We start from the raw sequence: 24719 nt of genomic DNA, 5'->3' as shown, positions 1-24719 counted from the left end.
GCCGATGCATCGATCTCCGTGTCGAACCCCCGGTAAGTGTAGACAAGGCCTCAGTTATAAAACTTGTTGCCTCTACAGCACTCACTCCCTTTGGGGAATGAGAGACTAAGGCTGTGAATTGGAACCCAAGTCGTCTTTCCAATTTCCAGAGCATCATTTCTAGGCTGTTGAAAGATCCAGCACCCTTTCATTGTAACTTTACTTTATCCTTTACTTTATTTGTCAAAAGCACTTGCGTTGACATTGTTTCACGGTTATTGTAACACGGTCTTCATGGATGTGAATAGTAAAGGTTTTCCTTTTGTCACCCCAGTACATAATTTCTGGGGAACCCTGGAGTAACACCAGTACTGTTACATTTGTTACGATAAAAATTCCCCATATTAGTAAATGGGGAGTTTCAAACTTCATGGAAGTCTATGTATATAATTATTAGTATTATTCAAAAATACTGTATCTTGACTCTCTTAAAATCTTTCCCTCCTATAAAAACAGTAATAGAATATACATATATAATACATACTAATTAGGGCTGTTGATTAATCACAGTTAACTCACATGACTAACTCAAAAAAATTAATCGTGCTTAATTGCACTGTTAAACAATAGAATACCAATTTACATTTATTAAATATTTTTGGATGTTTTTCTACATTTTCAAATATATCTATTTCAATAACAACACAGAATACAAAGTGTACAGTGCCCACTTTATATTATTTTGATTACAAATATTTGCACGTAAAAATCAACAAAAGAAATAGTATTTTTCAATTCATCTCATACAAGTACTGTAGTGCAATCTCTTTATCGTGAAAGTACAACTTACAAATGTAGGGGTTTTTTTTGTTACATAACTGCACTCAAAAACAAAACAATGTAAAACTTTAGAGCCTACAACTCCACTCAGTCCTACTTCTTGTTCAGCCAATCGCTAAGAGAAACAAGTTTGTTTACATTTACGGGAGAGAATGCTGCCCACTTTTTAATTACAATGTCACCTGAAAGTGAGAACAGGCGTTCACATGGGACTGTTGTAGCTGGTTTCGCAAGATATTTACGTGCCACATGCGCTAAAGATTCATATGCCTCTTCGTGCGTGGGCCATCGTTCCAGAGGACATGCTTCCATGCTGATGATGTTTGTTTAAAAAAAAAATGCGTTAATTAAATTTCTAACTGAACTCCTTGGGGGAGAATTGTATGTTCGCTCAAACAAGTTTGTTTACATTTGCAGAAGATAATGTTGCCTGCTTCTTGTTTACAATGTCACCTGAAAGTGAGAACAGGCGTTTGCATGGTACTGTTGTAGCCCGCGTCACAAGATATTTACATGCCAGATGCGCTAAAGATTCATATGTCCCTTGTTGCTTCAACCACCATTCCAGGGGACGTGTCCATGCTGATGACGGCTTCTGCTTGATAATGATCCAGAGCAATGAGGACTGACACATGTTCATTTTCATCATCTGAGTCAGATGGCACCAGCAGAAAGTTGATTTTCTTTTTTGGTGGTTCGGGTTCTGTAGTTTCTGCATCAGAGTGTTGCTCTTTTTAGACTTCAGAAAGCATGCTCCACACCTCATCCCTTTCAGATTTTGGAAGGCACTTCAGATTCTTAAATCTTGGTTCGAGTGCTATAGCTATCTTTAGAAATCTCACATTGAGAGCTTCTTTGCGTTTTGTCAAATTTGCAGCGAAAGTGTTCTTAAAATGAACAACGTGCTGGGTCATCATCTGAGACTGCTATAACATGAAATATATGGCAGAATGTGAGTAAAACAGAGCAGAGAACAGACAATTCTCCCCCAAAAGAGTTCAGTCACAAATTTAATTAACGGATTTTTTTTTTTTTAACGAACATCAGCGTGGAAGCATGTCTTCTGGAACGATGTAGATAGTTTTACATTGTTTTATTTTTGAATGTAGGTTTTTTTGATGCATTAGTGTGGTACACCTCTACCCCGATATAATGCGACCCGATATAACACGAATTCAGATATAATGCGGTAAAGCAGTGCTCAGGGGGAGCCGGGCTGCGCACTCCGGTGGATCAAAACAGGTTCGATATAACGCTGTTTCACCTATAACGCGGCAAGATTTTTTGGCTCCCGACGATAGCGTTATATCGAGGTAGTGGTGTACTTGTTTAGGGTTAAAACATTGGCTGATTATATTTGGACCAGAATACAATGCATAGTCCTATGAACATCCACACAGATGCTTACTCCAGAACACACACACAGAGTGATATAGGAGAAACTTGAGCTTCTGACGAAGTGGGTATTCACCCACGAAAGCTTATGCTCCAATACATCTGTTAGTCTTTAAGGTGGCACAGGACTCTTTGTTGCTTTCCACCGGCTTCAGTTTATCCCAGTTCTCTAGATCAGGGGTTCTCACAACAAATTTGTTAGTGGCCTCAGAGTGCAGCTACCAACTCTTTCTGGTGGCTGCTTTGACAGTTTTTCCTAAAATACTCAGTGGCGTTTGTAGACTTGGACCCCTTCTTCTGTACGTGTTGAAAAGGAGCAAACCCCTTCCTGTAAGTGGCAGCAAGGAAGGATTCCCCTGCACTCAGGCTCACCCCACATCATCCATGGTGCTCTTGATGCTAATGAGAAGGGGTGATCTCAGCAGGTTGCATGCACCCCAAAGGAACTTAGGTGAGAGCCCACTGGTGAGTAATGGCCTCCCTGCAGTGGGGCTGCTCTGGGACTAAAGCCTGAGCCCCGCTGCCCCAGGGAAGGTAGGTCCCAAACTCACCCAGCTGGGCGGGAGTGGGGGAGCTGTCCAGGGGAGCGCCCCGGCGAACAAACGCCACAGCCTCCTGCACTGACAAGAGCTGCCTCCGGTGCCACACACATCAGCCCCACATGTCTGTAGAGGCGCTTCCAGAGCCCCTGAGGAGGCTGTGCGGTGCAGGGTATCAAACCCTACTGGGGTGCAAACACCAAAGCTGCTCATCTTACTGCCCTTGGTAACAGCTATTCAGGAGCAACAGCTGGGCGCTGCAGGGATGTGTTGCTGCTTTGCCCCCCAATCTCTGCCCATGCTGTGGAGGCTGTCATGGCCACAAAAAAATCTGCTGGTGGACGCATTTGAGAGATGCTGCTCTATAACCTGTTATATACTATGGCCCCAACTCTGCAGATGCTTACCCACTGACATGTAAGTAGTTGCAGGATTGGGCCCATCTAGTATTGAGAATATATTTAAATATAAAACGGTTGTATAGGATCAACATAATGTTGAGCATCTGAGATGCATTTTGAGCCTACACTTTTTTTTACTTGGGAAATTTTATGAGTTAATTTAAAAATGAACAAAGTTCAAGAAACATTATTGCTTCAGAGCTAATTTTATACCTAAAACATTGACAGTTGAAGAGTTGCAATAACTCACTGTTATTGATTGCTATACTAAACTGATAGCAAGCTCTCATAGCTTGAGGGGGTAATGTTTCTTATGGGACAAGCAACAGGATTTCTCAAATACGATCTAATTCTTGAGTGATGGTACATGAGCAGTGGTAGTTTTGTTGTTGTTTTTTTTAATCAGATTTGTATTCTTTTCCATAACTGTTTTTCTTTTGGTTGGCATTATGTTTGACATAGGGCCAAATTATCTCATGGTGTGAATTGGGACAACTCCACTGACGTCAACAGAGCAGCAACAATTTATATCACCAGGGAGTTGAACCTATAGATTCTTGTTTAGCCAACATACAGGTAAATGTTTGGCAATTACCATAAACTTCGATGGGAGCAGACTTAGGCCAATATTGAGTGCTTTTGAAAATTCCACTCTTATTAATTGGGTTTATTTTCATGGTTTGTAGAAAGACTAGGAAAAATTGTAACCTCCCACACACATTGGACAGAAAATCCAAGTTTCCCTTTGCTTTTACACGTAAAATGTTCATTTATTGCTCTCCATTTCTGAGTGTAGAAAACGTTACCAGGATGTGTGGTAAAGATATGATTGATTATATAAATCTACCACAATTTCTTTCCCTTGTATGGCATATTTCTCTAATACTCTATGTAAGCAACAATGAGCCTCTTTGACTGTAAATCACACATATGAACTTATGAGTTAACAATTCAAACAGAACTCTCAGATTCTTTGTAACACAGGGCAAGACTTTAAGCTTCTCTAGTGGGCTAAAACCCACTTCATCAGATGTATGCAGTGGAAAATACAGTAGGAAGATATGCTAATTTCCCCCCCTACTGTTACTCACACCTTCTTGTCAACTGTTTGAAATGGGCCATCCTGATTATCACTACAAAAGATTTTTTTCTCCTGTTGATAATAGCCCACCTTAATTGATTAGTCTCGTTAGAGTTGGTATGTCAACACCCATTTTTTCACGTTCTCTGTGTATATACATCTTCCTATTGTATTTTCCACTGCATGCATCCGATGAAATGGGTTTTAGCCCACGAAAGCTTATGCCCAAATAAATTTGTTAGTCTCTAAGGTGCCACAAGCACTCCTCGTTCTTTTTGCTGATACAGACTAACACGGCTACCACTCTGAAGCTTCTCTAGTGGAATTTTTCCCAAGCAAGTATAGCATGTTGTTTTACGATGATGCATTGAGAGCAGTTTGATCCAGTTCTGAATCAGGATTCCAGATTTCATTTCTCATGAGAGCAGCATTCCAGGATTTTCTGTTTTTTCCATTTGAAAAGAAATGTATTTTTCTTATCAACTTTCATTCTACTTTCCTCTCCCCCCACAAAATTTAAAACTAAGATGCCTCTGAGGTTCAGATCAAATCCCATCAAATGTCAGAAATCTGGCATTCTGGCCTTTGTGCTCATGCCAAAAAAGAAGCTGTTTCAAACTCTACTCTTAATGAACTGTATTTATTTAAAGGTCTGATCCAAAGTTCACTGAGGTCAATGGAAAGACACCCATTGATTTCAGTGAGCTTTGGACCAGGCCCTAAAATCTTGACCATTCTGAAATGTAACAGCTTATTTCCCCATTATTCTTTTCATGAAGGAAAGAGGGGTGTTTTTTTTTAAGTGACAAGAATAAATCTGAAAGATGAATGGAGCTCGGAAGTATTCACAGGTTGAGGGGTTGATTCTGCCGTCAGCAATACAGGTGTGGGTCTGTGTATCTTGTAAAATCAGATAGTTGCAAGGCTAGGGTACTGATTTTACAAGATATCTGATGATTTACACCTATGTACCTTGAGGACAGGGTCAGCCAAGTGATGCACACCTGTGTACCTGAGAAGTCAGTCAGTCCCCAGTTGATTAAAACTATGTATATCTCACTTTGCCAGCATTAAAGTAGTGCTAATATAAAGAATGTGCAAAGGAGGGAGATAAATTTGACAAGAAGAACCCATAAAGGGGACATGTCTGGAGAGAATAAACAATTAAAGCTGTCCATTGCCAAAGAACTGAAATGGAGATCAGACCATCTTTCCTAAATCACATGGAATTACAGGTTCTGGAACAATCAGATATACAGTGGAAATTCTTCACTCAAGGAAAAATCAAGAGAATCATTTTCTATTAGGCTGAATTACAAGAGTTCTGTATATGATGGAGTTTATAATAGTGCATTCACATAGATGCCATTGTAGTGTTTTATCCCACGAGACCTGACTGTGTAGGTGTCTTATTTAAAAAGTCCTGAAATCAGGTGAGCGCCAAAATAGAGCAGGAAGTCTGAAATGCTGTGGGATCCTTTTTTGCTTAATACATACCAAGCTTTCAAGGTTTTTTATGTCTGATAACTCACTGCCGTTTCCTGTAAATATTGATGGCAGTTCTTTTTGGGGTTTGGAATTCACTGTGCGTCTCAAATGAGAGATGTACCTGATAGTGTTGAAGGCATGGGCTCCATGATGGATAGATCAGTGATGTCCATTTATATAACTGCCCAGAAGTAGGACCAGCTGGAAAATGCTCTCATTTCACAGAACATTTTAAAGTTTTGGAATTTCATTTTCTCTATCTCTTTTTTGTATTGAAGCTTTTCCAGATTGTATTGATACTTAAATATTTATTAGGTCAATGGAGAGACTGGCTCTCTTTAGTCTGGCGGCTAAGATGCACACTTGGGATGTGGGAAACCCATGTTCAAGTCCCTACTTTGCCTGACTCAGAGGAGGAACTTGAAACCTTGGTCTCCTACCTCCCAAGTGAGTGCCCTAGCTACAGGGTTATTGGCTATTCAGGGGTGGATTTCTTTCTCTCAGGTTTTGGTTTCCATGAAAAAATGTTTAGTTTAAGAATTGTTGACCAGTTCTAGCACTAACACACACACACACACACACACACACACACAAGCAAGCTTAGAGGCATTGGCATGGAATCCCAAATTTTGCCATTTCTCCCCCCTCCTCATTTCACAATGGAGAAATGGGTTTGATAACTTACAGGTTGGGTTAAGGTGTGTCTCCACTATGCCATTTGCAGTGAGTCCTTTTAACTGATCCATGAATTCTGTAGATTTGTCCCATGACTGAAGCTGACCCTTGAGTATCTAGGGAAACAAAGAAAAAATAATTTCAAGGACTTGCTCCTTCTCCATATAAGGGGACAAGCAGGTGTTTGTTATGGGGATTCTATAGCAAAATGCATCCTTGAGTCCTACGTTGATTACAAAGGTGGGGAGGATGCAGGAGGAGGGGAAAACCTTATGAATCCAAAGGGCAGATTACACAATAAATTACACAGTCCTGGATCCAACACCCAATTCTGTAGTTAGAGCTAACCCCTGCTCCCCACCTGGTGGTAGAGAGGTTGGACCCAGCAGAGCCAAACCAGAAAAAGGTGGAGTGGAAGTATAGGTACCAGGTACTCAGTAGAGGCAGTCCTGCTTTGTATGTTGCAGACCTCTGCGCCTTTGGGGGACAACCAGCCTCCAGCATGCAGGCAGGATTAGGAACAGGGCAGGCTGGGTAAGCGGTGGGAAACTACCACTTGTCATTCTGCCCCTATAGGGTTGGAGTGTACCAGCCCTGGGGGCTATCACAGCCCCGAGGCTGCAAATTAAAAATATCAAAAGTGCTTTTCCTGGTCTGTGCTGTTAGTCTACTTCTAGACTTTTTTTCCTGCTTGGACCCTTGGAAATTGGCCAGTTTCACTTTAGTCAATAGTGACATGTGATTTTTATTTATTTTTAATGACTACAAGTGGTCAAGACTGATCTCCTTCGGCAAACAGCATGTGCAAGAACATGGTAACTCCTTACATCATTGGCCTAGTTCTCCACTATCTTCATGAATTCATTTACACTCACATTGCTGACTCGGAGAGGTTTGAGATACCTGCACTGAACTACCAACACATTTCCTGCAGCACTTTGGTTTTCTTTGGAGGTCTTCATCAATGCACTGATCTAGTCTGACCCCTATCACCTTGTGTGACTTTACCAAATCCCAGCCTGTGATATTATGATTGCAAGAACACCTGTAACACTTTTCCCCCCCAGTGGAGAAATAGCTCAGAGTTAACTTCTTTTGGATCCAGACCATGAAATAAAATAATCATATTTCCCTTATTTCAGTAGTTATGACCTGAAATTGCTTGATGCTCCCCATCAAGACAGCACTTAGAATTTAATAAAGAGTAAATTGGCTGAGTAATAATTAATAACAATAATCTCATGTTAGGACTGTTAACAAAAGAGGAAACTGTTGTTAGTCTGTTTACCTGCTTCAGGAAGCCTGCTTTTTCTAAAGACATGGAATGTTTTATCTTTGTTCAAACTTGTTAAGTCCTGGATGAGTTTAAAGCCCACTTAAACATTTTTCTTGTTGCTCCTCCTTGCTTCTTGAGGTTGAGAGAGACCTTTTTGGTTTGGGTATAAGATACATATATGATGTGCATGATTAATAGGTATAACTATATTGTTTATATGATGAGATTTGTTATATTTCCAGTTTCTGTTTATTTAACCCCTTCGGTACAGTATCTTAAACTCACCCATTGTGCCACCTTTGGTAAGGATGTCTATGTACTGAGCATCCGCATGGGTGTATAATGCCCAGTTGTAGGGTGAAGGTTAGGACTATAACAGGATTTAAAAGGGAACTAGATAAATTCATGGAGGTTAAGTCCATTCATGGCTATTAGCCAGGATGGGTAAGGAATGGTGTCCCTAGCCTCTGTTTGGCAGAGGGTGGAGATGGATGGTAGGAGAGAGATTACTTGATCATTACCTGTTAGGTTCACTCCCTCTGGGGCAAATGGCATTGGCCACTGTCGGTAGACAGGATGCTGGGCTGGATGGACCTTTGATTTCACCCAGTATGGCTGTTCTTATGGTCTTATATGGATTCATGAAACAATAATAGTCTAGACACAGGGCATTTCCTGAGGATTAATGATCAGCTCAGAGATTTGATGGCTTATGATGAAACCTTCATAAAATGTCTCTTGTTTCCATTCAAGTCTGTACTGTCACTGGCTGGCTGTCAGTAATGGGACATGTTCTTCTGAGGATGAATGAAGAAAAACAGCACTATTCTCAATGCTTAAGAAAAACCTACACCTGTGTCCCCTTACTCAGGCAATTCTCCCACTGGAAAAGGGTGTTTGTCCAAGTGCAGAGCACAGGGTTGGTCCCTCTATGTCTAAACCACAATAAAACACCTGTGGCTGGCCCAGCTGACTCGGGCTGCAGGGCTATAAAATTGCAATGTAGGTGTTTGAACTCAGGGGGACCCTGTGTGGGAGGGTCTCAAAGCCCAGGCTTCAGTTGAAACCTGAACGTCTACACTGCAATTTTATAGCCTGAGTCAGCTGATTCAGGCCAGCCTTGAGTGTATTATTGCAGTATAGACATACCCTAATCAAGTGTACTTTACAGTAGCCTCCAGATGACATTTTTTGACCAAAAAATGACTTTAATCAAAACAGAAATTTCTGTGGGAAATGCCCACTTTCAATCATTTTTTCCCTCTGGTTCTTCAAAAAGAAAAAAAAATCAGCTGAAATGTTTTGGTTTTTGTCTGCAATCTTTTTGGTTTTGGAGTTGGACAAAAATCTGAAAAGTTTTGAAGCAAAAATGTCAGTGATCATTGACATCCTTTGTGGGAACAAAAAACATTTCCTGACCAGCTGTATTTATAACACACACTCACCCAACTATTAATATTAATCTCTCTCTCTCTCTAGATCTCACTCCCTGGGAATTTTTACAGAGGGCCAGATTTTTAATTGGGCATTCATATGTGCACAGAAGTTTGCGCCAGCAAGTGTGTTTCACCCTATTCATATGTAAACGTGCCTCTTTGAACATGCATTTTTGTGGGTAGGTTTATTCCACACATGTTAGAAAGTTTGGCCCATGCTGTAGTTTCCTTTTGAGTACTGGAGCCATAATCTCCTAAGGGAGATGTGCTGCAACAATCGCTCTGATCTGATTTCTAGTACAGTGATTGCAGTTAGAGATAGCTGGCAGTGTCTTTTTAAATTAAAGGTCTGATGGAGAACAAAAAACACTGTGCCAATTGCCATAAAAACTATTGCTGCTGAGAAATTATAATTGCATGCTTTGGCACAAATAGCATGTGCCCACCTTACAATGTTCCTTCTAATTTTTTACATCCATGTGCGGAATGAATTTTATGTGCACCAATATGGAGGTGATGGGGGTGGGGCCGAGGGGGTTCAGAGTGTGGGAGGGGGCTCTGGGCTGGGGCAGGGGGTTGGGGTGAAGGCTCTGGCTGGGGATGCGGGCTCTGGGGTGGGGCCAGGGATGAGGGAGAGGCGCCTCTCCACGCTGTCAGCCTGCACGGCCACGCAGCTTAGAGGGAACTTAGCACCTACGCCCATGCTTTCAGGTGTGTGTTCTACCTCACCATGGTTTAATTGTTTGTGTTCGCAAATAATGCGGTAGTTTGATTTTTTTTCTTTATCTCTCATGTGATTTTCTTTCCATGGTACTCATTGTTTCTAGGGATTTTAAACCTCATGCACCAGGCAGCAAGAATTCTTGCTTTAGTTTATAATGTTCTTTCAGACTTGTGACCGTACATGATACATGGAGTAGCAGTGATTGCAGTACATTTTTCTGGGAGCTGCGGCCTACCTCTTACTGGACATATATTTATTGCATGTCTTGGGGAATTCAAGTGATTCTAATTTTCAGGTTATTTAAATAGTTTTGATGGACTATTTTTTATATTTGTTATCTATAACACAACTACAGGTCACTTATAAAAATAGTTATTACATTTATATGTAAATTATATATGTTTATTTAAATATTGCATTGATTTAAAGGTAGGATCAGCTCTTTAAAGGGGTTGCAAATTAAAACCAGTTAAGTGAGGAATTTGTATCCAGTATAGCTTTGGAACACTTCAGAATCCTAAGTTTATGGCTTTCAAAGCACTTGCCTACTTTCAAATGTTTCTAATAAGATAGTGTGGTGATTTACACCACTTGAGATATTGAACTCTGATCCAAGAATGCTGCTTGGCTCTTACATAAAGAAAGCACTGATGGGCCTGATTCAAAAAAAGCCTCTCTCTGATTTCCTTGTGACACAGGCATTATGCAAAAGCATTTGGTATTTAACTCTTTCTCTACACACTGTACATGTATTTGCAATTCGTTGGATGTTAATTTTTCCAGAGGGAGCAAGAGGGGAGGAGACGGGAGGAAAAAGCTCCAAATTACCTCATTTACACTGGTCCCAACAGGGAACACTGCATCCGAGAGAAAATTAGGCCCTGTTCCTGCAATGGGCTTGTTGTTTGTGGACTCCTAAGCTTGTGTCCCCACTGTTGACTTCAGTAGTCGTTTGTATTAACACAGGGGTTCACTTTTTTGCAGGATAAGTTGCCTTGGATTATAAGATCTGGGGCAGGGTCTGCCTCTGTCCTTTGTTTGTAAGGCGCCCAGTACAATGAGGCCTACGTTGCGATTGGAGCTGCTTGCTGCTACTCGAACACTAATAATGATAACAGTAACGATCTGTGGTTTGACACAGATGATTTACAGTTATGGGAGAAAAAAATTGGAAACGTTTTTTATAAAATAGGATGTGTTCGCTCTTGCGTGCTCAAGGGTGTGTATCAGCCTGGAGGCAAAGAAATTAAGCAATGCTACGGGAAGGAGAGAGAGAGAGAGAAAAAGCTTTGCTCACTTTGTGGCTCACAAAATGTACTTGTTGGAATGGTTGCCAGCAAGAAGAAACTATACGTCTTGGCTTGGAAACCTGAGACAGATTTCTCACGTTTGTTTTTGTGGGGGGTGGAAGGCTTTCTGTATAAAATATGAGACTATGTAAATGAACAGTTCTGGTGCTGATTTTTGTGGGTTTGCTCACGTGCCATCCCTATGGACCAGACTGCTTCCTTTACAGCCTGTGCCCTTGCCGCCTTTCGTTAGAGGTTATCCCATTACATGTGCGAACCTAGTTACATATTCTATCAATCTGTTCAGTTGGTTAGAAGAAAGAAGGGAGGGGGAGGAGGAGTCCAGGTCTGTCTTGGCTAGTATAGTTCAAGTTTTAATCAGTATGGTATTTCCTCTTCCTGAAGGCCAGAGGGAACACCTGTGTTTTTCTTTAAGTATCACAAGAGACAGTTGACGGAATCTATCGTTTTGAGAAACGGATGGTTCCCCAGTTCAGAGGGGAAATGAATTAGAGCCCATCTGCATACATTGTCTTCAAAGAGCACACACAACACTTCGACTAACAATTTACAAAAATTAGAGAGTGAGAGTGAAACCCTCTGACAGAGCTAATAAGATGTCTGGTAAACGGCTTTTATGAAGCGTCCAGCCTGTACAGGAAGCCTGAGGGTTTCTATTAAAGGTCAGAGAGGTTTTGTGTGACACAATTTTAAAGCATGTCTGAACCATCAAGGCAGATTTCTTGTGTCAGGGATATACTCTTTACTTCAAAGGACATGTTCATTCTTAAATTCGTTCTGTTTTTTTGTGTAAACCCACCTGAGAACCCTAGAAAAATGTATTTTTTCCCCTTTGATTCCCCCTCCCACACACACACACTTTTTACACTTGGCAAATGTTCTCCTTGTTGCAACACCACCCCAGAAATTTGAACAAAGCTGTAATTAACATGGCTGTTTTGTAGCTTCACAGTTAAGTGTAGCAACGGGTCTTGCCAAAATCTCTTCAGCATCTTTGATGTTAGCACATCTCTGGTTTGATCAGTGTTAGTGCAGGGAGAACACACTCACTGTGGGCCAAGTACTCGTGGAAAAACAAGTCCATGAGAGCCATTGGAATTGGACGGGTGTAACAGAGAGGAAAATTTGGTGCCATGTGTTCACTAGCTACAAAACTGGTGACTGTTTTAGTTTCTTGCCCATGATTTAGTAGATTTCTTTTTTTTATTTAAAACAAGAGCTGTGGGGAGACAGGTTAATTCCATTTTGTGGAGTATTTTGAAATTCTCTGCAAAAGGGAATAGAGCCCGCCTTCTGGGGCAGTCCACCAGGTATGCCGTCCTGGAGATGTGAACCCTGGAAGGAATACCTGGTAGCCCAGTTTGCCAAAGAGTGGAATGTGGGAGCCATAGTTGCTGGAGCTTCCCAGCTCTCACATCACTTGCAGTGAACTGAAAGGGCCCAGAGCCTTGCGAGCTGGAGCTCCTAGTGTTTCCAGACTCTTGGTTCCCTGTCAGCCAACATGGCAGGCTGATGGGGAGATGGGGTCTGCAAGCCCTGCTTCACAGTGGCCTGCTAGACAAGCTGCAGAGAGACCTGAGAGCCTCAGAACTTCGGAGCAGGAACTTTCAGGCTCTTGAATCCTTGCCAGGCAGGCTGCCGAAGAGTAAGGAAGCCTGGGATGCTGGGAGAGCTGGCAGGAAATTGGGCAACTCTACTGAAATGAACAGTCTTCGCAAAATGTTTTGATTCTGGTGGACTGGCATTCTCCAACACAAAAACATTCCGGTGGAGAATTTCCAGCCAGCTCCATTTACAAATCAAAGCTTTTCCCTAATGTCTAACAACTTGACGGTAGACTGGGTTTGAGGCCCAGACCCTGGGTCTTGACCTTTTCTTTTAGAAACATGCCTGAATCAGAACTTTGCATTTTAGAATCATCTTTAAGTAAAAAAACAAACAAAAAACAAACAAACAAAAAAAAACATGGAGAAGAAATGGAAACTCCCCAGAGTTTTGTTTTATTACTTTATCTCCATTGATTGTTTGTAGATCTGTTTTTAGTTCTTCATTGTCAAATATCCAAGTGGCAGATAAATATTTTTCAGTCTGCCAGAGGAATTGACTGTGTTCTTCCATTAGTCTGAATAACTGAGCCATGCTGACAGATAGGTTAATTCCAGTCTCTCTGTTTCTATGACACCAACTAAAACAACAGTGAGTAGGACTGTCTGGAGACCATGGGTGGAATCCTGGCCCCCTTGAAGTCAATGGGAGTTTTGTCATTGGGGCCAGGATTTCATCTCAATTTGCCATAACTGGTGATTCAGGCCCTGATCCTCTCATTGGATCTTCTAGCGTGGGGCCTTGGACCCACCCAGAACTTCAGATTCAGTCCTTTAAAAATATTTTGATCTAATCTTACAGAAAACATTGTTTTTCTGAGCTCCTCAGCTGGGAAGCATAGTGAATATTATTATTCATGATTATAGTATTAAATATATAATGTACCTGCAGACCTCTCAGTGGAGAATGCAGAAAGGCAGGGCCACAGTATGTCTTCTAAGCCCACAGCAAACTTTTAGCTGAGAACTCCGTATGTTAGTTGCAGTCTTTGCATAAACAGGGTGCACAACAGCTGTACTGCTAACTGAATGTGTAAACACATACTTAATAACAACAGATTTATTTGGGCATAAGCTTTCGTGGGTAAGAAACCTTTTTACCCATGAAAGCTTATGCCCAAATAAATCTGTTAGTCTTTAAGGTGCCAACGGACTCTGTGTTGTTTTTGTGGATACAGACTAACATGGCTACCCCCTGATACGTAATAATATTTCCCAGTGAAGATCTGACCAGAAGGGCTGTTCAGTTCAAACACATTCTCCTAGGTTTTGCTAGGTGCCATATTCATCATGCCTGTTGTGCTCACACGTAGGGCAGGGATGGGTAGAAAGGCATCCAGTATTGCATTAACATGCTTTCATATAGAAGTGTTGAGAATTTTATTGGATAGTAAATCTCTCTAGGGTGGTTGGTTTCCTTTTCCAGATTCAAAATTATGGCTCTCGTTACTGATGCCTTTAGCATTTGTTGTTTCTGCCTTCAGTTTTTTCACTTACTTGCCTGAAAAATCAAGCCCCTTAAAGAGATGTTGCCCCATTTTTCTACGCAGATCCTCAGCATTCTATAGTCTTCTCACTATGGAATTTTCCATTTGGGCCAGGATCTGGCCTGTGAATGGGTGGAGACTGACTCACTCACACAGCCACACAAAATTATATGGGTGAAACATTTTCCCATCCCTCCCCATTTCCCTTCCTGGGATTTGTCTTGTTTTTTTTTTTTAAAGGAACTAACAAAAGGTACATGATTATTGTACCTACAAACATGAGAGGGCTTCCCTGGTTCTTCCTCCAGCTCTTGTTTTCTAAGGGCTACTTAGCTTGCTACATTCCTGAGTTGGAGTTCATGCGACCAGAACACTGACTCTCCCCACAGGGACTTAGTCAGCTATCTGACCTATGTTTTTTTTTTTCAAAAGGGCAAGTTCCGTGGGTGAAATCCTGGCTCCATTGAAGTCAATGGGAATTTTCCCATTGACGTCAATGTGGTCAAGATTTTCCCCTGTGTTTTCTGTGTTGGAGAATTTACTGCCTATTGCACATTCTAAGCAGAGAAGCATCTTACCAGGTAGGCAATTAGCTTGAAAGCTTAACTTGCTAAAAGCTTTCAACATAGCCAACAATAGCCTTTCTGAACCATTTTAGAGTGTCTTGTGTTCTTCTTTCCTGCTCCCTTCTCAACTTCCTCCTTTCCTTTCCCTGTCAACGTTCCCCAAGTTGGAGTGCCCCTCAAATAAAGGCCCCTTCATGGAGTTGATCCATCACTGTGTTTTTATTCTTTGCTCCTTTCTATAATCCTTGCTCTTTCAAGCTGACAGCTTCCCGTCAGATGGTTTGCCAGCAACAGTTCTGAGCCTAATATCTTACGCCAGGCTCATCTTGTTGTCCTTGCTGAACAAATGAGGCTTATGTCCCCTCCAGAGAGTGCTTCTTACCTCTTAGAAGGCTGCAGTTTACTGCAATTAAATTGGCAGCGTGTGGGTGATGATTAATAATATTATTATTACTGCTACAATATACAAATGTGACTGCTTTTAGAACACCTGAGTAATGAGGGAAGAGCAAATCCAAAATGCAGCTTTTTGCTTAGTATCTTTAAAAATAATCTATTTTTATCACCTGTTTGCCTTGGCAAAAATGTTTTAGATAATGAAATCAGTGGAAAGTATACCAATAGGTTTGCCTAAAATGTAATCAGCCATCTGTTCCATTCTTCTCCTCTCTTTCAGTCCTCCCTTTTTCTCAGATATGTTACATTGTACCCTATATGTGAAATTATAATTTGAAAAATATGGATTTCAAGAAAATTTTAGCTTTTTTATGTAATTTTTCTGTTGTGCTTTTGTTCTTATTGTCTTGGGGTCCAATCCTACAACGACTTACACATGTGAATAACTTTGCTTGTATGAGTAACTCCACTCTGCTGAGTTACCCATAAGCATGTTCCCAGAATCTGGCTCTGTGTGTGCGTGGACAGTGTCTAACATCATGTATGCATGTGTTTTAGTCAATGTGCACACATTTCCTGCCATATTTTAAATAAATTGTTTAGAATGTAAAGTTTTGTATTGGTATTTTTCATGTCTCTCTTTAGTAAAGCCAAGTTCTCTTAGTTTCCAAGTACCGGTCTTGCTGTGAGAAGAAGAAATACAAAATTGTAACAAAAGAAGCCCTTTAAACAATGATGTGAAATAACTTTTCTGAGAATCAGGATATTGGATCTCAGCATTCATGGGGTGATGTGGCCATGCGAGTCTTATGCCAATGCAATCTTTTATATCATATCATATCCATATCATATCATATCTCTCTGTAAAGATACACATGTTCTGACACCGTGTGTAATGCATATTGGTGGAGATTTTCAAAGCTACCTAGGGAATTTGGATATCCAGAGTCTATTAATTAATTAATGGGATTTGGACATCCAAATCACTAAGTCAGATTTTCACATCTCAGCCGTAAAGTATAATAACTTAGGCCTGGTCTACACTGGGGGGGAGAATCATAGAGCTGCAATATTCATAGAATCGATCTAAGATACGCAACTTCAGCTACGAGAATAGCGTAGCTGAAGTCGATGTATCTTAGATTGAATTAAAATTACTTACTTTGCGTCCTCGCGGCGCTGGATCGACGGCCGCAGCTCCCCCGTCGACTTTGCTTCCACCTCTTGCACTGCTGGAGTTCAGCAGTCGACGGGAGAGTGATTGGGGATCGATTTATCGCGTCTACACTACACGCAATAAATCGATCCCCGATAGATCGATCGCTACCCGCCGATCCGGCGGGTAGTGTAGACGTACCCGTAATCATGTAAAGCCATTTTGGTACCCTAAAATCTACTAGCCTTTTTTTCATTCTGTTTGACTCCATCAATGAAATAGCAGCTAAATTTGTCACTCCATTATGAGCTATATCTTCGGGTACGTCTTCACTACCCGCCGTATCGGCCAGTAGCAATCGATTTATCCGGGATCGATATATTGATCCCCGAACGCGCTCACCGTCGACTCCGGAACTCCACCAGAGCGAGCAGCGGTAGCGCAGTCGACGGGGGAGCCGCGGCCGTCGATCCCGCGCCGTGTGGACCCCAGGTAATTCAATCCAAGATACTTCGACTTCAGCTACGCTATTTGCGTAGCTGAAGTTGCGTATCTTGGATTGATTTCCCCCCCCCCCCCCGTGTGGACCCCCCTTTCCCCCCCTCCCAAGTGTGGTCTCTGTATCATGTCCTGACAGTGACAGAATTTCTTCCAATCATTTTCCCTTTGGTTTTCAGGATTTCTTCACTGGAAAAAAGAGCTGTTTGTTGTATTGCAGGGACTTATTTTCCCAGCTTGCTGGATATATTGTGTATAAATATAAATTAGGTTTAACCAGCATCCGTAGGCATCTTTTTACCCACTTTATTTCATTATTATGGCATGCACCAGATTAAACAAACAAACAAGACAGTCACAAATTAAGTGCCAATCATAATTGGTCCAGTTTGTCTTAGATGCAGATATAATCCCTTCCTGCTCACTCAGAGCACAGATGAGCTATGGGGGAGACTTCATCCCCCTACTAAGTTCTTGGCCAGAGAAGGTTCCTGGCATGGAAACTGGAATGGCCCATCAGAAGGAGACAGCAGTGCAATGGAAGGAAGTAGCTATTGTTTTCAATCTCAACTCTTCTTCCCCAAGAAATCTCTATATGTTTTTGAGTGATATGTGACAGGTTCTTGATGTGAGGTTTTATATACCTAGTCATTTCAGCAAACTTTACAGTCTTTCACCTGAGAACATTCAACTGTAATCTACTGTTTCAAAGGTGGACTGAGCCACAGCCTGCTAACTGATCCTCTTTGCTCTGCAGCTATACAGGGTCCTGACCATACTGGAACCAATGTGTTTCCTCTATGCTAAGGAAGTGAGAGAAGATGACAGGACTCTGTGAAGGGGTTCTACCTCCCTTCCTGTGCATAGTAGAGCATAGCTCTGTGGGGCAGAAATTAGTCTGGGGCTTGCAGGGACAGGCTAGGAAAATAGTGGGGACAGGGCTGGTAGATCCATGAGCATACAGACCCACTGAAACTGTCTTCCTGAACACCTTATGTAGAGGTGGCAGGATCTCATCTTCCAAAGACACGTGTAGACCTCCTTGCACACAGCACAAGTGACCAGGCTCTACAAAGCTCCATAATAAATAAAGACCCTTTGTAATCTTGCTTAATGAATCTTGGGTACTGCAGGGATGTGGTGTTGGTTGAACCATGTGTTTGAATAGAAGGAGAGATTTTATTTCTTTCTTTTAATTGTGGGCCGGTCTCTCTGCTTAATGGTTTAAGCAATAAGGTTCTCTGAGGATGCAAATTCTGTTCCTAATTTAGTGTCCCAGTTGAAACAAATTGAGTGTTGCCATCCTGTTCCCAAATGGGCTATAATCTCCCTTTCAATAATGCCTGACTTAATTCCCCACCCACACCTACACTCCCCTGCTCCGGAAATCATCTTTCTTTAGGAAGAAAAGCCCACAAATAATGTGGAGACTGCAGTCCCTCTCCTCTCCAGGTTATAAATATGGTCAGGCTGGCGGTCACGGATGGAGCTGAGCAGGCTGAGCTCTTCGCCTAGGCTGGGGATAAAGAGCGAATTTCAATTCCTCTCATGACTGGTTCCTAATGTTTCACACGTACACATTTTTCTTTCAGAATTTAAGAGAAGAAAAACTGTGTTTTGACTAAGGAATGCAATTCCCTCTCCCCCAAAAGAGACATTTATTCAAAAGTTGGAGCAGGTCCAGCTGAAATGTTGAATAGTGAGCCAGCACAGAGACATATAGCACATGTTCATCCCCATGCAGGTGTGAGGGGAAAGGGAGTTTAGGCTTGAGCAGTCTTGAAATATTATATTTACCTACATGTTTGATGTTTTCTGGCACTTTTATAAGGAGTGATGGTAGGCTACGTTTTTCCTCCTTGAATAAAATGAATTTCTTGCTCATTAAAGGTGCTAGATTGACAATCCTGGAGACTAAAGTCTTCTGTTTACCCATAGAATGAGCACAGCATGGGAAGCAGCAGTGCCAGCCAAATTTGCCTCAGTCCTGACCTGGAGGGACTCTCTGACAGCCTGAGAGAGTCATGCATTCTCTATGCTTGTTAAATACTTAGCTTCCATGATCAGGGAACAATGGAGCCAATCAGTTCCAGTTCTGTCGTTGTTTCTTACAGAACTTCATTATAACTAAAGTAGACCATGTGACATGCTATCTCACAAACATTATCAATAAGCAGAATATCATTGTACTCTTCCTTTTCACTTTGTACTTCAAAAACAACACAAAACCTTTTAAACATGACAGTCTAAACTTCACACACTGAAACAAAAGACAAGTGCCAGGAGAAGCTGAAGAACTGAACACAACACTAGTGAGGAAATCCAAGAGCACTTTCCCTTGTTTTTCATCTCTGGTATTAATCATTACTATATCAATTCCTTCATAGTTACAGACTACTGAGGGGCCCACGTATGCAGTCTGAGTAACAATAAATAATGTCACCGTGGGACGAGAGGAATGGCCTAATGCCACAAAGTACAACTTTTCAAAAGAAAATGAAGGAAAAGAAAAACACACCCCAGGACAAAATTAAGAAACTGAGATGTGTACAAATGAGTCATTGCAATCCCTTGTTTCACTTTCATGTAATATTTGGTTAGAGGTGCTCAGATAATCCTGCTTTGGAAAAGGATCTGATGTGTAATTTAATAGGTCTTCTCTATCAGTGGTTTTATAATCATGGTTATTTCTCAAGCAGAGTACTGCTCAAAGGCCCTGATTCAGCAAGTTACTTAAGCAAGTTAATTACTTAAGCCTAACTTTAAGTATGGTAGAACTGCTGTTGATTTCACGAGCTTAAGAACTTGCTGAAGTAATGGCGTGGATTCTTAATATGGTAACACACTAAGTTCATTTAAAATAAGGAGTTCTTCTCAAAGTGGTCTACTTAACTTTGTAGCGTCTACAGAGTTAAAAACAATTTACTACATATATTTAAGTTTTTTTCTTTTTTAAAAAATGTCTTGAGCAATGGTTTCATTACAATACACCTCTACAGGCCTGATTCTGATCTATGGTATTAATTTTCTGACAACGAAATTCCCATTGACTTCTGACTTACGCTGGTAAAAATGATATCTTGTGTATCTTGTCTCTAGATTATAAACTGTTTGCACAATGCCTAGCAAAATGAAGGCTGGTAAGTGCTACCACAATACAGATAATCAAATAAAATAATTTAGTCGTTGATTAAAGCATTACCTCCTCATACATGAAATCTTGGACCCACTGAAGTCAATGGCAAGCCTCCCTTTGACTTCAGTGGTGCCAGAACTTCAATTATACTTTTTAACCAGCTAAGACCTATGCTCCTATTGATAGTTCATTGGGATTTTTGTACAAGGATATCAGGATTTGGTGCATGATGGGAAAATGAGAGGTGTGCTTCATTAGGAAACTGCATTCAGCATGTGTATTACTTCCAGCATTAAGAATTACCATTTATTCATGGAGCACCATACTTGTGCTGTTACATTAGTGGTTTTCAGATAAGGTTTCCAGACATGAGTTCCGTGTCAGGTTTCCCTAGTACAAACAATCATATGCATACATTTATTTTTATATTATCTAGATAAGTGGTGTTATAAATGTACCTTTTAATTTTGCATGTCAGAGTGAATAAGACACATTTGGACTAATACTGCTGTGAACTTGCTGAGATTGTGAACTTTTAGATGGGCAGTTTTACATGTCAAACCAAGAAAGGGAAAAGCAACCAAATGCCAGGGACGGGAAAACACTTAAAGGCCATTATAGATACCATATGGGAAAATTCCCTTTTTGACAAGTTTAAAAAGATAGACTTGTATGATTTTGCCTCTTCTAAATAGCAGTAAACATCTATCACCACATCATATGGAGTTGAGAAAAGTATTGGGAGATTTGAGATTCAGGCTGTATCTACCCTATGGAGACTAGCTATGTTGGCGTCACTATGCCAGTATAACTTTGTAGCGAAAGGAGATTTTCCATCACCTGTACAAACATCACCTCCCCGAATGAAATTATCTTCATTGACGGAAGCATTTTTCCATTAACGTAGCTGCATTTACAATTGAGGTTAGGTCAGCATATGTATATTGGCCAGAGGTCTGGTTTTTTTCATACCCCTTACCGATGTAGCTATGATGACATAACTTTAAGCGTAGACCAAGCCTTGGTTACTGCATGTGCCTGACTGCTGAATTCAGCACCACAATACATTTTCTTAATCTTACACTTTTTTATATTGCCATTAGGTTCAGTTGGGTTTGAAGAAATATTCAAAGGAAAAAATCATGTTTTTCTTTGCCTGTGTTTTGTAAGGTTTTCTTTCAATACAGGGTAGCGGTGTTACTGATATATTTATTATTGTTAGAATTTTTTAAAATAAAGGAATGATGCTGTCATTTCTTTTCAGATACACCTGGTTACTTTTTCCCTTTGAATTACGTTTGTATTACAATATAGTAATTTGGTAAGATCCACAAATTTCTAAAGCTCTTATTCATCAAAACATTCACCCTAGCGTCTGTTAGTGCTCTTGACTGAAAGGAAAAATAAAAATGGGGATGAGTTTTCTTTAATTAGACTAGATCTAAAGTCATAATGATTTTTGTAAATTGTTCGAATCTCTGCAAAATCTAGTTATCAAAAAATACGGATAATTGGAAGTCCTCTGGAACCCCTAAATCGATTACTTTGCGACACCAATGTTACCATTTAACTATGTGTGCTCTTAACTGGTACAGCACTGCTGTTATGTTCCAAAATAAGCTATGGCTTGGGATTTGCAGAAAACGATTAATGATCAAGTATGAAATTCATACTTGTGACCCACAAACCCTACTTTGAGTGCTTAAGTAGGATACAAGTGATGCATGACACTAGTGCTGGCCATCTGGACGGGAGAAATTCCATCCCATATGTCAGTAACTGGCAGTCTGTATTAAGGATGATATTTCCAGTTAACTAATAATACTTCATATCATAGCTATATTCAATCTCAATTCTATAGTTACTGTGTCTGTCCTGATTTCCATTATCCCTATTATCCAGGATATGCTTTAAGCTTTCACATTAGAGTGCAGTATGGTATAAAAGGTATCAGTCATGGAATGTGCATTTTTGCGCTACACCAGTTAGAAATAATAAAAATGGCACTGTCTATTTCTTAATGTATGAGGGTAAAATAAGTAGATCCTGGCTGTTTTATACTTGTGTATATATCATTTGACACTCTCTAAGGGGGATGCTTTTCTGGCATTGTGCTGGCTTTTATGCTCATAACTGCCATTTTGATTAATTGGCAATAAGTATCTAAGATCCTTCACTCTATGAAACTTTAAAGATTAATACAGAATTTTCACAGTGAAATAGCAGTGGTTTATTTGCATATGTTAGAAAGTGGATGTATTTCCATGATGTCAAACCATCATTGTGGGGGGAGGGGGAGGGGGGGGGGGAATTCCATGGAAATGATGATCATATTCTGAGGTTTATTTTGGGCATAGTGTCCTAGGAATCAGATGCTCCGTTTCCATTAACTGGAGCTACATATCTGACTCCTTGTGCACTGCATCAAGAACGTATCCTTCAGTGCCTGAGACATATCTGCAAAAGATCACAGTTAATAAAGCATCTGTAATCATCAGCATTTTGTGTGCCTTTGCAGATAGGTTATAGACTTCTAACTCTTGATTTCTTGGCTGTGCAGGTCTGTCTGATATTTTTAAGGTAACATTTTCAGTTAAGGTTTCCCAGCTCACACCCACTGTGCCCGCAAATCCCACCTTCGCTTGCATAGACAGGTGTTTATACACACATGCAGTAAGAGTAAGCTTGTGTGCACAGTTAACAGGTTTATGTGCCCCAAATGTCCGTTGTGCATAAGATATGTGCACACACAATTTTGCAGACTCTATATGATAACTTGGCCTTTAATATTGTAGTAACATAATATTGCTGTGTAAGGGAAAATTACTGTTCTTAAGTCAGCACTGTGGACTTTACTGCATACGTATAAAAAACAAGGTTTTATATGCTATAGTGATTCCTACTGTATACAGGAGAGTTATATCCTAAAATATAAATGCTGCACAGTGGACTTGTAATTCTTTGATTTAACTTACACACCTGCATGATTTGACTTAAACTGTGGGGTCCTGATCCTGCACCATTTAAGTCAATGAGTGTAAGATCAAGTCCCAAACAAACAGATACATGAATCAAGATGACTGAGAATATTAATAGGACAAGTGTAGAATATATATATTTTATACTGTGAATAATAACCTTTGCATCAGTTTCCACTCTACTCTTTATGATTCATAGTTATCACAAGATCCGTTTTTAGAAGACTTTCAATAAATTTGATCCACTGCAGCTGTACTACTTGCTGTGGAGGGACAATTAGAATATTCAGAAAAACAAATGGAGTCTCCTGAGCATAAGTCTAACGGCTCAGAAGTGAGTTGAGCTGGTATCCTGGCACTTACTAATTATTCTCTATCAGCAAATTGATTTCTCCAAAGGTTATACAAGAATGTAGTAAGGAAAAGTGATAGCATTATTAGTGTATAAAGTACTATGTTAATACTTATATAGGCCACAGCGCTAATTTTGTATTTTCTCCCTATTTGTTTATTCAACACTCTTTTTCTTAAAAGGTTTTAGCCCCAGTTTTGTACCTTGACAAAACTTATTTCTTTCTTTCTAAATCTAAATATAGGAATTGTTGATGGTTTATGGTCATCCACAGTAGTTAACTTTTGAGAGAGGAGAATTAATCATAATGTTTCCAGTATAATGAAGCTTACTTCCTTATTTACAGAAGTAATATGCACCATAACATGTTGAACAGTTTCATTGTTTGTCTTTTTCATGTTTATTTATTATTATCTTAGCATTAGTTAATTTTAACAGACTCTTTTTGTATGGGATCTTCTTATATAATACTTCTCATAGTCCCGTACAGCAAAGCAATTAAGAGACATGTTTAAAGTTACAGTGATTTTTCTGGGGTGGATTTACACACATGCTTAAAGTTAAGCATGTAGATAAGTGGTTTATTGAATTGGTGCCTCTTACACTGTATATGACTGGAAATTGCTATTTACTGTGCCCCTAAAGGTGCATGTGCAGATGTTACAGATTGCAATGAATTATGCATATTCAAAAAAATTAAATTAAAAGCCAGTAATATAAATATACTGCAAAGAAGTGGGCCTCAGTCAGGTCTGCCTTTAAAAAATCTTTTCTATTGTGATTTTCCTTAACTGAATAAAAGTCACAAAAAGGCTAAGCAAGAACTATTAAAGGGAGGCATAGTATGTAATGCAGGGGCTAATCATTAACATAATTCCTATATGTGATCTAAGGACACAGTATGATAGAACATAAATGTGCCCAAGAAAGAAGGGAAAATAAATAAAAGGACCTGATCCCATTTCAGTTGAAGTTCCATTGACTCCAGTTTTAATAGGAACAGGCCCAAAAGACATTCCCATTTCCTACAACAGGGGTCGGCAACCTTTCAGAAGTGGTGTGCCAAGTCTTCATTTATTCACTCTAATTTAAGGTTTCACATGCCAGTAATACATTTTAACGTTTTTAGAAGGTCTCTTTCTATAAGTCTATAATATATAACTAAACTATTGTTGTATGTAAAGTAAATAAGGTTTTTAAAATGTTTAAGAAGCTTCATTTAAAATTAAATTAAAATGCAGAGCCCCCCCGCCAGACCGGTGGCCAGGACCCAGGCAGTCTGAGTTCCACTGAAAATCAGCTCGCGTGCCGCCTTTGGCACACGTGCCATAGGTTGCCTACCCCTGTCCTACAACATTGCTCCTTAATCTGACTAGATTAATATAATTGCTCCTGTAGTCTA

The 24719-nt window shown here is 40.3% G+C and overlaps 1 protein-coding gene across 1 annotated transcript in view; it reads left to right on the top strand.

Moving 5' to 3' along the window:
* The window catches only part of LOC113407454 (inactive tyrosine-protein kinase transmembrane receptor ROR1), a 241766-nt gene that overhangs the window by 54884 nt on the left and 162163 nt on the right, over positions 1-24719 (top strand). The window lies entirely within an intron of this gene.

This window comes from Terrapene carolina, unplaced genomic scaffold (genome assembly GCF_002925995.2).
Source record: "Terrapene carolina triunguis isolate 2854851 unplaced genomic scaffold, T_m_triunguis-2.0 Scaffold211, whole genome shotgun sequence".
In the NCBI taxonomy this organism is placed as follows: domain Eukaryota; kingdom Metazoa; phylum Chordata; order Testudines; family Emydidae; genus Terrapene; species Terrapene triunguis.
The sequence above is the reverse complement of the archived record's forward strand: the minus strand, read 5'-3'. Positions and strand labels throughout refer to the sequence as shown.